Here is a 15681-nt window from a genome sequence, read left to right on the forward strand (position 1 = left end):
CACACCTACTCTCTCTTCATCCTCCCTTCCTCCTCCTCTCTCATTAAGTTGTTTCAGACTATTTTGTGCTGCAGTCTTCACACATATTACTGTTAAAAGCTCTTTATTAGTGTTCTTGAAAGGTGCTTAGAAAATGTCAAATGTAAATGTATTCAATCAGTTGGAACAAAGTGCAGAAGGAGCTCTATTTTGGTGGCCTCTGGTACATTCTAATGTCTTGATTCCACCTGAAATACACAGCAAAATGATTGAATACAGATTGGAAAAATGTGTTGTGGTATTGTGTAGAAAGACATTACTTTACAATTTAAATGACTGAAAATGTAGGAATTCAGTGTATTGTTAGTTGTTTTGGAGATTGTCTAGGTCTAGGCCTATATGATCAACACTATTTTCTATGTAAGATAACATTAAACATTTTTAACATTTAACCTGTCTTCTCTTGAGATTAAAGTCTTATTTACAGTTTTACTGCAAGAAATGAATTGCCACAATTATGTTTGTTCTTCGAATTATGTATTTTATCATTATCTAGAAAAATTAATTAAAGGTTTTGTTTTTCCAGGGTTCCGTTTTTCCCAGTTCTTTCAGGTTTTCACTCTCAAAATCACACATTTTTAATAGAAAAACAACTAAACTGGATGTTCTAATTCCACAACAATGCTTAAACCACATCAGGAGACCACTTTTGAGGTCTGGGAAAAATCAAAGACATTTACATTTTTGGGTGTAGTAACCCTTTAATTCAAGTGCACACCTAGCAAGAGGCTGTTGTTTAGCTGAGTTTTTGTAGTGCACATGTGATAGTAGAGTTTGCTAAACAAATACCCACTGGATTGATTAAAATAATCATGAAATCAATCAAATCATTCTGCCAGGTAGACCCGGCGCTAGAATGAATCAGTTGGACAGGCATTTGATTTCCATAGGGAGGCCCGTTTTTTTTTTTAAAGACCATAGGCAGCTCATGAGTTTCATGTTTGGGGAAGCTTACAATTTATCCTACCATTTCTACCGATCTACGTGCCAGTTATGAATATTCATATATGCACATTTTCACAGAACAGTTTCATTTCAATAACGTTTTTGTTTCTAAAAATCATTGTCATGTGGTTAATGATAAAAATCTTAAGTAAAATGATACAAATGTAAAAGTAAAGATTCAACTATGGCAAGAGCACTAGCCTCTGCCATATGGACACATTGATACACTGTGATCCATTGGCGGCTAAAGAAATGAGAGCATAGAACTCAGAGAAAGCCTATAGACCAATGCAGCAGAAGGTCTATAACTTCCATCATCAACTTAGTAAAATACATAGGCCTAAAGCCGACAAAATAAAAACAGTAGAAAATATCCTGATGAAAATTCTGGTTCTTTCTATCACATTCACCCCTCTTCTCCACCTATCTGCCTCCCGTTCTATCTTGCTAGTGAAGTTCAACATTTAATCAAATTCTCAGAGGGACCGGCCTGAATCTGTTGCTAACGAACTTGCAACATTGTATCAACCAACTAGCCTATTCTGAGCCCTCAAACTTTCCTGCGCCAGTGAGCTCGGGACAGAAAGCTGTTTTTTATGACGTTTCACTGGATATATGGGATCATCAGATCATTATATTTTGCTCTTTCACACCAAGGCTTGGTGATTATTGAGGCCGGAGCTGTGTTCGAATACTCATACTAACCACATTAACCATATTATTTGTGACGTAAATGGAGTATGTAGTATGCTTATTGGTCATACTATGGATATAGTTAGTATGCCAAAAGTTCCCGGATGTCTACTACATTCGGCAAAATTCGAAGTATACAAGCAGTGGATACTATTTCCATGCTTTTAAGGCCCATAACGCAATTCTCCAGAAAATGGGCGTGGCTTTGCAACTTTTTCAGATTTGAAGAACATGATGGAAAATATGCAGTCAAAGTCCAACGAGAGCGGATACAAATTCATTGCTTTAACTAATTATGACAATTGTTAAGAAAATGTTGAGCAATGTAATAAAAAAGTAATTACTTTTCAAATAAGTTACATGTTATGTTGGCTGACAATTTGTTAGCTACGCTAGCCTTTACGAACCTCCTTTCATATCATTACAGCAGTTGCTTGTATGTACCGGTATGTTAGCTAGCTACCTAACGTTAGTTGGCTACTAATACATCGAACTTGCCAGTATATGAACTATATGCTATCCAACTAGCTACCCAACGTTTATTGACTTGATTATTCACATCATTCTTAGCTAAGTGGTATAGTCGTTGTGTGTTCTCAATGGACATTGTTAATGAAGTCATAAGATGTCTAGCTAGTAATTTATTATACTAACAAGCTAGCAAGAAGTTGCATAGCAACAGCATCAACTTCTGGTAGACAGGCGAAGCGCTAGTACACTCAACTGAAAGGATACAGTTTGTTTACAGTATGCCAAAATTAACTAATAGTATATAGTATGTAGTATATACTCATTAAGTATGTAGTATACATTATGTTACTATTGGTATTCGAACACAGCTCGGGAGTGTTGGAAATATTTTTCAAATACTGAGGAACTATCATTCGCAATAGATGTAAAAAAAAAAAAAAACTTGTGTGAGGCGAAGAAAAAATGAGTGGTGTACGTGGTGAGTTAAGACAATCAGAAACCCAAATTGCGGGCTTCCCAAACACACAATCCACAGCAATTTATTTTAAGGAAGCTAATGATCCTCTGTGGCTAAGTCATTCTCCCTGGTGAACTATTTTTTATGATTTTATTTAGACAGGAGTAATTATATAATTTTGGCGAAAAATCAATTTACTTTAGGGCAATCCAGTGCACTGTGCAACTGCCAACTTTCCTTTCCAATTCACAAGAGGCTGAAACCAGAGATTAGTAAATAATGATGAGATGCTCATGTCTCAACCCTAACAATGGGAGTCTTTGTCCCAAAGGCAGGCAGTCATGCAACAAGCTTAGGTCTGCATATTATACCCATGGAAACGCATTGGGCTTTACTGGACAGATTTTGGCGAGAGTGAGCACTCTCGCTTCGCCTCTTCCTCTCTGTTGAAACTACACTGAACAAAAATATAAACGCAACATGTAAAGTGTTGATCCCATGTTTCATGAGCTGAGAAAAAGCGTATCTTGCTCAAATGTTGTGCCCAATTTGTTTACATCCCTGTTAGTGAGCATTTTATCCTTTGTCAAGATAATCCCTCTACCTGACAGGTGTGGCATATATAGAAGCTGATTAAACAGCATGATCATGACATAGGTGCACCTTGTGCTGGGGACAATAAAAGGCCACTAAAATGTGCAGTTTTGTCACACAACACATTGCCACAGATCTTTCAAGTTGAGGGAGCAAGCAATTGGCATGCTGACTGCAGGAATGTCCACCAGACTGCAGGAATGTTGCCAGAGAATTGAACGTTCATTTCTCTATCATAAGCCGCCGTCAACGTGGTTTTAGAGAATTTGGCAGTACATCCAACCGGCCTCACAACTGCAGACCACGTGTAGCCATGCCAGCCCAGGACCTCCACATCCAGCTACTTCACCTGCGGGATCGTCTGAGGAGGGGTGCTGATTAGTATTTTGGTCTGTAATAAAGCCCTTTTGTAGGGAAAAACTCATTCTGATTAGCTGGGCCTGGTTCCCCAGTGGGTCGGCCTGGCTCCCAAGTGGGTGGGCCTATGCCCTCCCAGGCCCATCCATGGCTGCGCCCCTGCCCAGTCATGTGAAATCCATAGATTAGGGCCTAATGAATTTATTTAAATTGACTGATTATCCTTATATGAACTGAAACTCAGCAAAATCTTTGAAATTGTTGCATGTTGCATTCATATTTTTGTTCAGTATATATCACAGGAGAAAGCATCCGCGCGAGCGAAACAGCGCCCCTCTATATGTAGCCCATGTATCTGATGCTGTCCAGACAGAAATAATTTAGTATGACAGGGTCCAGACAGTATCAGATACATGGTCTACACATACTGAGACAGAGGGGCGCTGTTTCGCTCGCTCTGATGGTTTAACTGAGATTGATGCGTCTCGGTCAAATTAATGATCAATACTTCAATATTTTATTTGGACGGGCAAGGAGGTACGGTAGGGTGGGCCAGGCCCCCTAATGCCCACCCATAATGCTAGCCCTGAGTCGTTTTTCTAAAGGCGGGAAGGCAGGCGACAAGTTTAGGTCCAAAAGAATCCCATAGAAACGCATTGGATTTATTTTGGACAGATTTTAGCGAGTGAAACCTCTTGCTTCGCCTCTTTGTCTCTGCTGCGTTTCCCTGTCATCGCTTGCTTTGTGACTGACAGGCGCCTGTCCTATCAATAGATCGCTAGAAGATGCATATCGTTCATTCTAACCGGCGAGGGCTCGACGGACTGGCTAATTTAAATTTATAAATGAAAAGTAGCCTAGTTAAAATGAAGTGGGAAATGTAGCCGGCTGAAAAGGAGTCTGGATAAATAGAAAGAAAGTGTCTTTCTTGTTAGTCTTCACTTTTCATTTAATTTCTGACAGAATTGCATTAACGTAGAGGGATTTGATAGCCACCTAGTCCAGTTTATTGTATTACCTTATAGTCTGCTGTTCCTGAATCAGAAAACTAGACCATTGCTTCAGGTGCTGGGAAAATGTCTGTTCTCCAAAACTATTGGGTCCCCCCAGGCTCAGAACAGGAAGTGGCCAAGGACAGATACTCCCACAGACTTTCTGGGGCTGGAATTGTGATCTCTTTATTCAGCTTCAGCGGGCGTGCGTGAGTGAGTGTGTGTGCGCGTGCATGTCTACCCACATCCCTCTCCCCAGGGGAGCAAAATCCTAGAGAAACTTGGAACAAACACACATTGTAGCCCCTAACCAGGTTATCCTCCAACACTCTCACATTGCAAGAGCAAGCAGGATAGGGATTTTATGCTGTTGAATAGGGGTTTTGGATGTGCAGAAACAATCAGCTTTTCTTGGAAAGACTTCCTCTCTTTCCTCTCATGGTCACACAGAGGGGTGATGGTCCTTGCACCCTGGGAGAGCCGGTAGAGTCAACACACAGCACATCCCCACCCTTGGTCCCCTGCCCTGGCTGGTTCTACTGTCAACATCACTCGCATGCTGTATGCCATGAGCGAGAGGAGGACTGGAGAGAGGATAAGAGTCTGCAATGTGTGCATCTCTCTGTGTGTGTATACTGTATGTGTGTGTAGGATCTGTCTTCCCTCAGCCCCTGACTGTGTAGTGAGCCAGGCAGGGTAGTTCACTGTAATGGCCACAATTAAAGCTAAGTAAAGCTGTGCAGAACAATGATAGCAGCCTTAAATCACCCGTCAGCCTCGATTAAAGGGGCATCCTTACCCCTTACCCACAACCTGCTCTGAAACACGCAACCTGCCACTACACACAACCGGCTCTGAAATACACAACCTGCCACTTTACACAACCTGCTCTGATAGACACAACCTGCTGTAAAACACACAACCTGATCTGAAACAAAGAACCTGATCTGAAACAAAGAACCTGCTCTGAAACACACAACCTGCCACTACACACAACCTGCCACTACACACAACCTGCCACTACACACAACCTGCCACTACACACAACCTGCCACTACACACAACCTATTCTGAAACACACAACCTGCCACTACAAACAACCTGCTCTGAAACACACAACCTGTTCTGAAACGCACAACCTGCCACTACACACAACCTGCTCTGAAACACACAACCCACTCTGAAACACAGTCAACCCCTAGGATGGGAGGTGCTGGGTTTTCCTAGTTACACATGATCCAGGAGAAGGATGCATTAATACATAAAGAATAATATAAACTGTGACACATAATCGTTTCCCCCTCGGCACCCCTCTCTTCTTCTTGTCTTCAGGATGTGTGCGGACCAAATATTTAAATACAGAAACGAATGTAGTATGAACTACCTAACGTATCCTGTGATGTAGCTTCTGGAAGTGCAGTGATTGTGCATACCGGAGCTGAGATCTTTACAGAAGGAAACACAACAGTAAACTCTCATCTGTCAGTAGAATAAACCATCACACAAAAGGACCCTATTTTCCTCCCTGCACATTAACACACCATAGAGCTTGACCGAAAGATATGTGCCTCTGAAACAGACTGTTAGACAGAGAAGAGAGAAAGAAGAGTTTAACTGAAAGCTATAATTAACTCCCAACTTCAGTCAGTGTGGGCTAAGAGGGTGACAATCTGGTTGTGATTAGTGGGCTAAGAGGGTGACAATCTGGTTGTGATTAGTGGGCTAAGAGGGTGACACACACACATACGTGCACACTGCACACACATGCACACGCACACACATCACCCTTATAAAAATGATGAACCTCCTCCCCTACTCTGGGAAATGTACAAACTATTAAATAAAAACATTTTATTATTTCAAGGGTATGAAAGAACACGCTGATTGGCCGATACACATGGAGTCCAGTGTGATTAGGAAAGAAAATGTATACTTCCACCAAGTCTTCCAACCAGGGGAGAGGGGGGTAGGGCATAATAAATCAATATAAAAAAGGGGATAAAAAATGATGCAAGTAATGTTATTTGATAGACTTCAATTCTATCTGCTAATTTCATAGTTGATCTATTCCCCCCCTCCCCCCCAAAAAACAAAAACATGCTATGGCTGCTTACATTCCTGTACAACAAAAGACTTGCCCGCTGGGTAGACAGGTCATTAAAACAGTGCAGGGAATATTAACAGAGCAAATCAATGCAGAGAGCATTTTATTGGCCCTGCAGATATTAGCTGGAACTGTGTGTGTGTAGCCATACGCTAGCCTAGCTACCATGACCAGCCACAAGTGCTTCTGATTACACCCTCTCAAGTTTGCCCTCAAGGCCATAACATAGCATTGCATAGCAGACATTTTATTTTGATAGAAATGCATGACATCCAAATCAAATAGCCTTTCTACCCAAAGCCAGATGGAGGCATGTAAACAATAGGCGAGCATAAACACACCCACACCAATTCTCTCCCTGGTCATTAGAGGAAGAGGAAGCGCTGGCTGCGCATGGGCGCGCACACACACACACACACACACACACACACACACACACACACACACACACACACACACACACGAGAGAGAGAGAGGAAAACACTGGACTGGAGAAAACAATGCTCCACTATGTGTAATTATTTGTGATATTAATGTGTGACATCTGGAAGCGAGGTGGAGAAGGGAATACTATAAACATTCATGGAAGGGCCACATGTGCTACCTGGGGTGATAATGTTAAAAGGATAGTTCACCCAAATTACTAAATGACACATTGGTTTCTTACCCTGTAAGCAGTATATGGACAAACCATGACAGCAATCCATGTTTTAGTTTAGTTACCCTGGCACTGTTTCCACATGCTAACATTTTAGCATTTGTGAAACAAATCCACTTCAAGTCATGGGACCAATATTAGCATTTTTCGCACATACTTTTTTTGCGCATCATGATGCACTCTAAACCAACAACACAATTGTAGGGTTCTGTGAGACATACACTCAAATACACACTTGTGCACACACTCCTGGTTGGTGTCACTCCCAGCCCCGATACTAGTGACCCTCTCCCTGACTGTCTGGCTGGTAAGAATATCTGGACTGTATTCACTGCTAATGATACCCAGCTGGGTTTAATGAGATCTGAGAGAAAGTGAGAGAGACAGAGGGAAAGAGAAAGAGAAAGACATAGAGAGAGGGAAAGAGAAAGACAGAGAGAGGGAGAGTAGAGAGAGAAAGACAAAGCAAGAGAGACAAAGAGAGAGGAAGAAAGAGATAGAGGAGAGAAAGGGGAGAGATGCATAAAGCTTTTAACTGAAGCTCAGGCCCTAACCCTCAGTTTTGGATGTTAAATGTGGAAACTCAATTATCAGGTCCAAGAAGTCCTTTTCCATTTCCCCCCATGGTGTTTAAATCATCTCAGAGCCCAAGACCCGCTCCATTCTCACTCCGTCTTTCCTCTTCCATCTCAACTCTCTCCTACTAAACTAAATCTGTTAATATCGATACTACCAGTTCAAATTACCCAACTACTGCTTGTAAATGTAACACTACTACTAGGCTTAGGCGATATACCATTTATACTGTATACTTGGGTATTTCTAAATACAGATGGAATGATTTGCAATACTGTTCTTTATTTTTTTGGGGGGTGGGTTTGTGGACACCCCTGCCTCGCGGTGGCTGCGGGGGTGCGTGCTACGCCACTGCTTATAACTAGAAGTTAAGTATAACAAATAAATCTAAGATGTGTCAAATAAATTATATCCAGCTCAGGGCTCTTGCTAGCTAAGTGGCTAAATGTCAAAATCAAGCTTCTTGGTTACAGCAGAGACATTCAATCCCCTCCTGGATCAAGATCCCTGTTGCCTAAATTGTTTTGTGTGTCCCAAAAAAATAGAAAATAAATAGTGCCCCTTGTGTGCTCTTCCGGTGATACTGTATACCCGGTATGGTACAGAAACGGTATGAAAATCTGTATACCACCCAACCCTAACTACTACTACCACTGCTTGCGAATATTGCCACTTCTACTACCATCACAATTACTGTACTATTACTATGCTACTTCTGAGTAGTTTCAAGCTGTCAATAAATACATCTCTCCAAAGACACTCCAGAACACAGAACACTTAGAGTTTGAATGATTCTGTTTTCTTGGACCCTGAATATCATACAAAATCATACTTCTTATTCGGATACTCAACAAAATGTTATATTATGAAGTACTAGGCACGAGAAGGAGCGAGAGAGAGAGAAAGAGGGAAAGAGAGAGGGAGACAGAGCTGAGAGAGTTTTCAGGTTCTTGCCAATCCATCCATCTGTGTGAGGAGTTAAGAGACCAGCTTCCTCTCTCTCTCCATTTACTCACTGCATATTCTCACTGTTCTCCTTATCTGGACTTAAACACTGAACCAGGAAGAGACACAACTTCAGCCCAGTTTTTGTTTAGGTGGTTGGGATATTTATGTACACTGGTACTTAGAGTAGGACGAGACTGACTGACTGTGCATACTAACCATTAGTTCACAGTTGTCCTATAAGAATCACAATAGTACATCGAAATAATGTCATGCTTATCGGTCTATAGGTTGATTTGCATAATGTAGTGGAATTAAATTGCTGTGTTTGTATTTTCGTTAGTTGTCATGCATCTTATTTATCCAACCTGGACTCAGGGGTAGACGTAACATAGTAAATGTAAATCCAGGACACTCCAATTAGTATATGTTACGTTTCGTATAGTATGTACAGTATTACATTTGTGGATGTCCATCATCCATTTCATATGATATGTTCTGAATTGCAATTCTTACAATATGTTACGAATTGCAATTCTTACAATATGTTATTAATTTGCAAAACGTATGATAATGAATTCCAATTTATCGTGGCTAACGTTAGCAAGGTGGCTAACGTTAGCGCGGCGGCTAACGTTAGCGCGGCGGCTTACGTTAGCTAGGTTAGGGTTAGGGTTAAGGGTAAGGGTTAAGGTTAGGATTAGGGGAAGGGTTAGCTAACATGCAAAGTAGTTGCAAAGTAGCTAAAAAGTAGTAAGTAGTTGCAAAGTTGCTAATTAGCTAAAATGCGGAAGTTGTCTGTCATGAGATTCGAACACGCAACCTTTTATCACACGCACACAGCATAAAGAGCCTAGTTTAAGGAGCGGATTGGCCTATCACCTGTCAGACAGCACGAGAGCAGCTCCTCAAAAAGCTGGTATTGGAGTAAAACATGCGCTTTTATAAGTCCAGTCATTGCATAACAAATAACAATTCTAAATGCAATTACGTGTTAAAAACGTTTTGACTAAAAAGAGCTACTATTTTTATTTCTCAATCTCAACTCCTAATTAAAGCGTGCCTCCCATTCTCCATTCGAGTGCAGACAATCAGCGAGTCACCCACCACTTTATAATGTGAGCTTGAGGCAGTATAATTGTTTGAAACCCAAATGTTTTACTTTACTTCAAATAATGAGGACGGTCTAACCTTACTTTAAAATAGCCTTTCTTTTATAAAGACTTCCTGATGCCATTAACCAGCATTTCTCTACTGTTCTATTGGTTTTCATAAACTTTATTTTGTTGTCCAGAAACCAAAGGCACACAATCCTAGTCATATTAGCAACCAATCATAGTTGTTGCTATTATATTCCCCCTCTTTCTATGTTTCTAACTGAGATTTTCATCTCTGTCACATATGGAACTGCTCGCATTAGGTGGGCTGTTTAGAATAGTGTTTTCCTGTGAACTGCATTTTGGCAAATGTTTGATAATGACGTTTTATTACCTGCTTCTTACAGCAGTTGCATGTTCAATAATAGGCTATAGCCTTTTGACTGTAAGACAATAGGCTTGCTATCATGTTTTCATTAAGTTCTTAATGAAAAATGTCAGTTTGTTGTATGCATGCATAGTATTTTGGTCAAGTCATTTTACTGTTTGGAATTTTTTTTACCGTTTGTTGACCGGTTAATGAGGGTCGGTTAGTCTGCAACAAAATTGAACAAAATTTGCATCCCTAACTAATATACATCAAAATAGTTCACTAACACCATTTCTGTACCGTAACATTTCTGTCAACTGGTTTTACTGGGAACCTGATCTCTGTGGCATGTTGAAGGAAGGGCTGTCGGTTAGGGCAGGGTCCGAGTTCAAGCACACCTGTGGGACGCTAAGTAAACCTGGTATTTTTGGTGATGTTCTCTGAGATGTTGCCATTTATACCAAACTACACACTGCCTGCCTGAGCTGACTGCCTCTCACTCCCAACGTGCTCATCTGGTCATGTGCTGCCAGCGAGTGGCCTGCGCATGCGGCACTGATATGAAACATGGACGTATGGACCTATGTATGGTAGGCAGGCAAGTCCATGTAAGCCCATGTCTGCTGTGTTTTGAAAGTGCTTGAAATTATATCCTGCTGGTTCAGTAGTGTGTCATTTATCTCTACCTCTGTATCTGGAGATGTCAGTCAGACAGACTCTGAGGCCCCAAGGGGAGGGAGGGCTGGAGTGGGGAAGAGAGGGAGGGAGGGAGGGGTTGCTAAGAGACTCAGTGATAACAGCCTGCTAATCTGTCTCTGCTCTGGGCTCCAGCCACTGTGTGTGTGTCTGTCTAGATTTCACCCCATGATTTTCCTATTTTTCCATAGCATGATCACTTTTCCAATAGATTTCCTGAATTGTCGGTTTACTATACGTCTGACTGTTGGACCTTCGGTCTTGATATTCATTCTCAAAATGTCAACACAGGAACTGCTATTAAGCCTTACTGAGGTGGTTACCTTGTCTGAGTTCAAGGGGCCACAGAAGTACCTGCTGTGTGTGTGTGTGTGTGTGTTCACTGGGCAGTTGAAGTACCTGCTGTGCATTCCTCTGATAAGTTAAAGCACATGTTGAGAGCTGGAAGAGAGAGGTCAGGCTGGCTATTCCCAGCAGTGAGGTCATGAACCCGGCTCAACACACGGTCTTACATACCCCCCCACACACACAAACACTGCCAGGAATGGCTAAGGGGGTCACACCACATGCTCCACCACCTTGACCTCTCTAGAACAACGGTCCTTTATGACTCTGCAGCCGTTTCCACCAACCTGTGGCTCAAATGGCTCAGCCAGTTATGTATGAGTCAGGACTATGTGTATATAATGCTTAGGCTAAAAGTGTCTGCTGCTAAGTGACTATTATTATTACGTCCCCACATAAAAATGGCGGAATTTAGCCTCTGTGTGGATCTGTCACCCACATACCACAGGGCACCTGCATAGCTCATACATACCGCCTACATACTACCTCCATAACACCTACATACCGCCTGCATGACACAAGAGGACAAAGACAGACACACAAATATGGATAGTGTGCTCTTTACAGGCTATGAGGTCTAAAGGTTTGTAGAGGAAATCTTTGAGACCATAGCATTATACTGTACATGCCTTAGTCTAAATGACAATACAATTCACATATGACCATATGTTATGTATGATAAAACCAAGCCAAAATAACATGTCAGGGACAGGAACTCAAGTGGTGAAAAGTTGCTCAACTTTTCCAAAACACAGTGAACGAATGCCCACCAAAACAAAGCAGAACACATTATCTCTGGGGTTTGAAGTGGCAGCGTGAAAGTGAAAAAGCCTCAAGCAATTTCTGCATTAGTTTCACCAGACAAAAACAAGACCTTCAATATCCTATCAACTGGGAAGCACAACATCATTTTGCAGTCCAGATTTTCTAAGAATTGTCAATGTCACAGATATTGTAAGGCTATATTCTCCATTGAGTAATACGTAGTAAAAAACAATGACGTAACTAGCAAGCAAATGTTTAACTTCCTGTAATGTATGGCATAACTGATAACAATGGCGGTCGGTGCCGTGTAAGATGAGGGAGGACTACCTTTTGTTAATGAGCATGGCCTTATTTCTATTACAGCATATTGGATGACTGTCATTCATATTCTATTCACCCAGTTCAATGTAATATCGATAGGTTTAGGCTACTACATGATACTCAAATTTTCTCTATACCCATCATGAGGTTTCTACAACTTAGCCTATGAATGAAAGTTTACAACGTAGGTGCACACAAGTCGACAGAAAGATTTGAGGTGGCAGACAGTGACACATGGACAGACAGTGACACATTCAATACCGCCTTGCACCCTCTTGCCTGCATCTAGCTGATCTAGGGCGTAATCATTAGTCCAACAGTTACAAACTAGAGTTTCTATTGGACAAATTCAGGTATGTCTATCCCCGTTTTGTTCCGTTTGCTTCCGTTTAAGCCAATTACAAACAGCTCGTTGTAAAAAAAGAAAAGAAAAAGAAAACTGCTTGTTGTATTCCTTCTCGCATCTATGCGCTCTCCTCCTCTCACCTTTTCCCATCGCTTGTGGACTTCAATGCACAACACATCAGCTGTCTGTGAACAGGCGAAAAAACCTTTCCAAAACAAACCTTCATATCATAACCGTGACACACAGCGTACATCGTTGTCATTGCCACCATATTAGCTAAAGTAATGTCATAGTCAACATAGCTAATAGAACTAACGCATTCGTAAACCCGCTACAATCATGCAGTACAGTGTAGTCAGCAAGCAGTTCAGCAGGTACACCCGCCGGTGCCAATACATTTGTAAAACCAAAAGTTTACCTTGACTTGGAAAAAAATTCCAGTGTTGGATAGTCATAGCCAGCTAGCTAACATAGCATCCCTCTGTTTGAGCCGGGTGTTTGAGTAGGCTAAACTAGCTAGCTGCATTTGCTAGCTAAGTAAGTGGGAAAAAAAGACAAAATCTCTCTCTCAATGAATTAATTTGTTCAAAACTGTTCAACTATTGTCTCGCTCTCTCTTTGAGTAACGTACACCACATTTTATGCACTGCAGTGCTAGCTAGCTTTAGCTTACGCCTTCAGTACTTGATTAATTCTCTGCTCCTTTGATTGGGTAGACAACATATCAGTTCATGCTGCAAGAGCTCTGATAGGTTGGAGGACGTCCTCCGGAAGTTGTCATAATTACTATGTAAGTCTATGGAAGGGGGTGAGAACCATGAGCCTCCTAGGTTTTGTATTTAAGTCAATGTACCCAGAGGAGGACAGAAGCTAGCTGTCCTCCGGCTACACCATGGTGCTACCCTACAGAGTGCTGTTGAGGCTACTGTAGACCTTCATTGCAAAACAGTGTGTTTTAATCAATTATTTGGTGACGTGAATATATTTTGTATAGTTTTATCTAAAAAGGATACATTTGAAATGTTTCACTATTTTTATTTTTATGGAATTAACTGAGGAGGATGGTCCTCCCCTTCCTCCTTTGAGGAGCCTCCACTGAGATAAGTTGATTAAGTTGTTTGAAAATTTTTAGTCTGTTTTTTAATGCCATCATATTCTGGGATAAAAGTGCAAATAGTCTACTTTAAAACCTAAGCAAATGCACATTTCAAAATAATGTTCAAATTCAAACCAGAGCTACAGTATGTGTGTAAAAGTCTCTGAGTAGCAGCTGGATTGCAGCAGTGCTTTTCACAGTGAAGTGTGGATATGCAAAAGGCTGCATCAGGTCTCTCTGCTATCCTCTATTCTAGCCTGCCATGCAAACAGCAGCGCTCTCTCTTTCTCTCTTGCAGACAAATGGGACATGGGTTCAAAACTACACTAAAAACACAGACACCTAGACTAATGTGAGGTACTGACACAATTCTACAGAAAACAGAAGCATCTATCTAGCTTAAAGTGAAACCCAAACCCTTTACCATCGAAACACAGAAGAAATAAAGTAAAATTCGAAAAAAGTTATTTTTGAGAAAAAAGACTATTGAAACATACTTTTAAAGAGTTTATCCTTTCAAACCATTTGTTCCGAGGAGGCGGTGGAGTATTCCAGTGAGTGTCCGTGTCCCCAATTCAGTCTGTTAGAATCCAAGCCTCCCTATTCTCTCTCTGTTCACTCTCGCTCAGCTCAGGTCGCTCTCACACTCACTGGACTGATGCAAGACACCCCTGGAAAAAAAGGGAGCTCGGAGAGGAGGGAGAGAAAGAGAAAAAAACATCACATTCTGAGGATTCTTGGGGGCATGCCAAAATCCCAGAATTCCTCATGCTACACATATCGTTTCAATTAAGTCAAACCCCAGTACCCATTCAGAATGCCCTTTTCTCCTTGAGGAGAACGTTTTCTTTTGACAGCCTGAGGGAGCAATGAAACCACTAATTCATGGCAGCTATAATTTATAAAGCACAGGACATTTCAATTCAAATGTTGCCTATTGTTGTTGTGTGGAAGAAATTACAAATAATTTAAACAAAATAAAACATAAAATAACTTCAATTCAACCCTGGATTTTTTTTTTTTTTTAAATGACACATTTGATAGGGTTCCATTTTACAATACAAAAACCTTTTATAGTGACCATAGATATGACATTGGCAAGGCACTTAAGTAGTGTTTTTACACTGTTAGTACACTTACAACTGTACTGGAATTAGTTTAATTTACATTATTTAGAATGGCAAGCTAGACAACAGTACTGTTACTAAGATAATAACTTATAACAATTAATGAAGCCCTTTTTAGCCTAAACATTATACTCAGTCCACAGAATGAGCTCACCTTAGTGAAGAGTTAGGAGACAGTCACCTCCTGATGACATCATCACCGCCAGTATTCCGTTGCTGATGTAGACCAAAACGTTTGGCCAGACTCAGGAAATAAAAGGGATAGGGAGGATTGAGAAGGTAAGGATCAACTGATCAAATAATGATCACGGGGTGGAATTCTCCTTTAAATGTTTCATTTCCTTCATGGTGGAAAAGCATGGTGTGGCTTAATGAGGAAAGCATATGCTACAGTAGTCCAGTCCAGTCAAGGCCAGTCCAGCCTGCTAAAGCTATCTATGCACATGGTCATGTTTCATACCTGGCTGAAGGAATATAACCGACTAGAATAGACATCAACGTTATTTACCACAGTCAACTCAACATTTACATTGAGGTACACCTTATAAAAGTGTTACCTACGCATTTCTCTCTATCACTGCAATCAATACCTTCTGTCGGAGATACTGTAGCGGGAGTGAGAGATAGTGAAAGAGAGAAAAGAGGAGATGAGAGAGGAAGAAAAAAGGAGAAAGTGAGAGTAAGTGT

General features: G+C 41.1%; 1 protein-coding gene across 1 annotated transcript in view; it reads right to left on the reverse strand.

Annotated features, from left to right (window-relative positions):
* The window catches only part of ddr2a (discoidin domain receptor tyrosine kinase 2a), a 56129-nt gene extending 40754 nt beyond the window's left edge, over nucleotides 1–15375 (reverse strand). Inside the window, exon 1 of the mRNA XM_084185609.1 lies at nucleotides 14365–15375. The gene's annotated coding sequence lies outside the window, so the exon portion shown is untranslated. The remainder of the gene's footprint in view (nucleotides 1–14364) is intronic.
* Between the last annotated feature and the right edge of the window lie 306 nt (nucleotides 15376–15681).

This window comes from Coregonus lavaretus (genome assembly GCF_964263955.1).
Source record: "Coregonus lavaretus genome assembly, chromosome: 21".
In the NCBI taxonomy this organism is placed as follows: Eukaryota; Metazoa; Chordata; class Actinopteri; order Salmoniformes; family Salmonidae; genus Coregonus; species Coregonus lavaretus.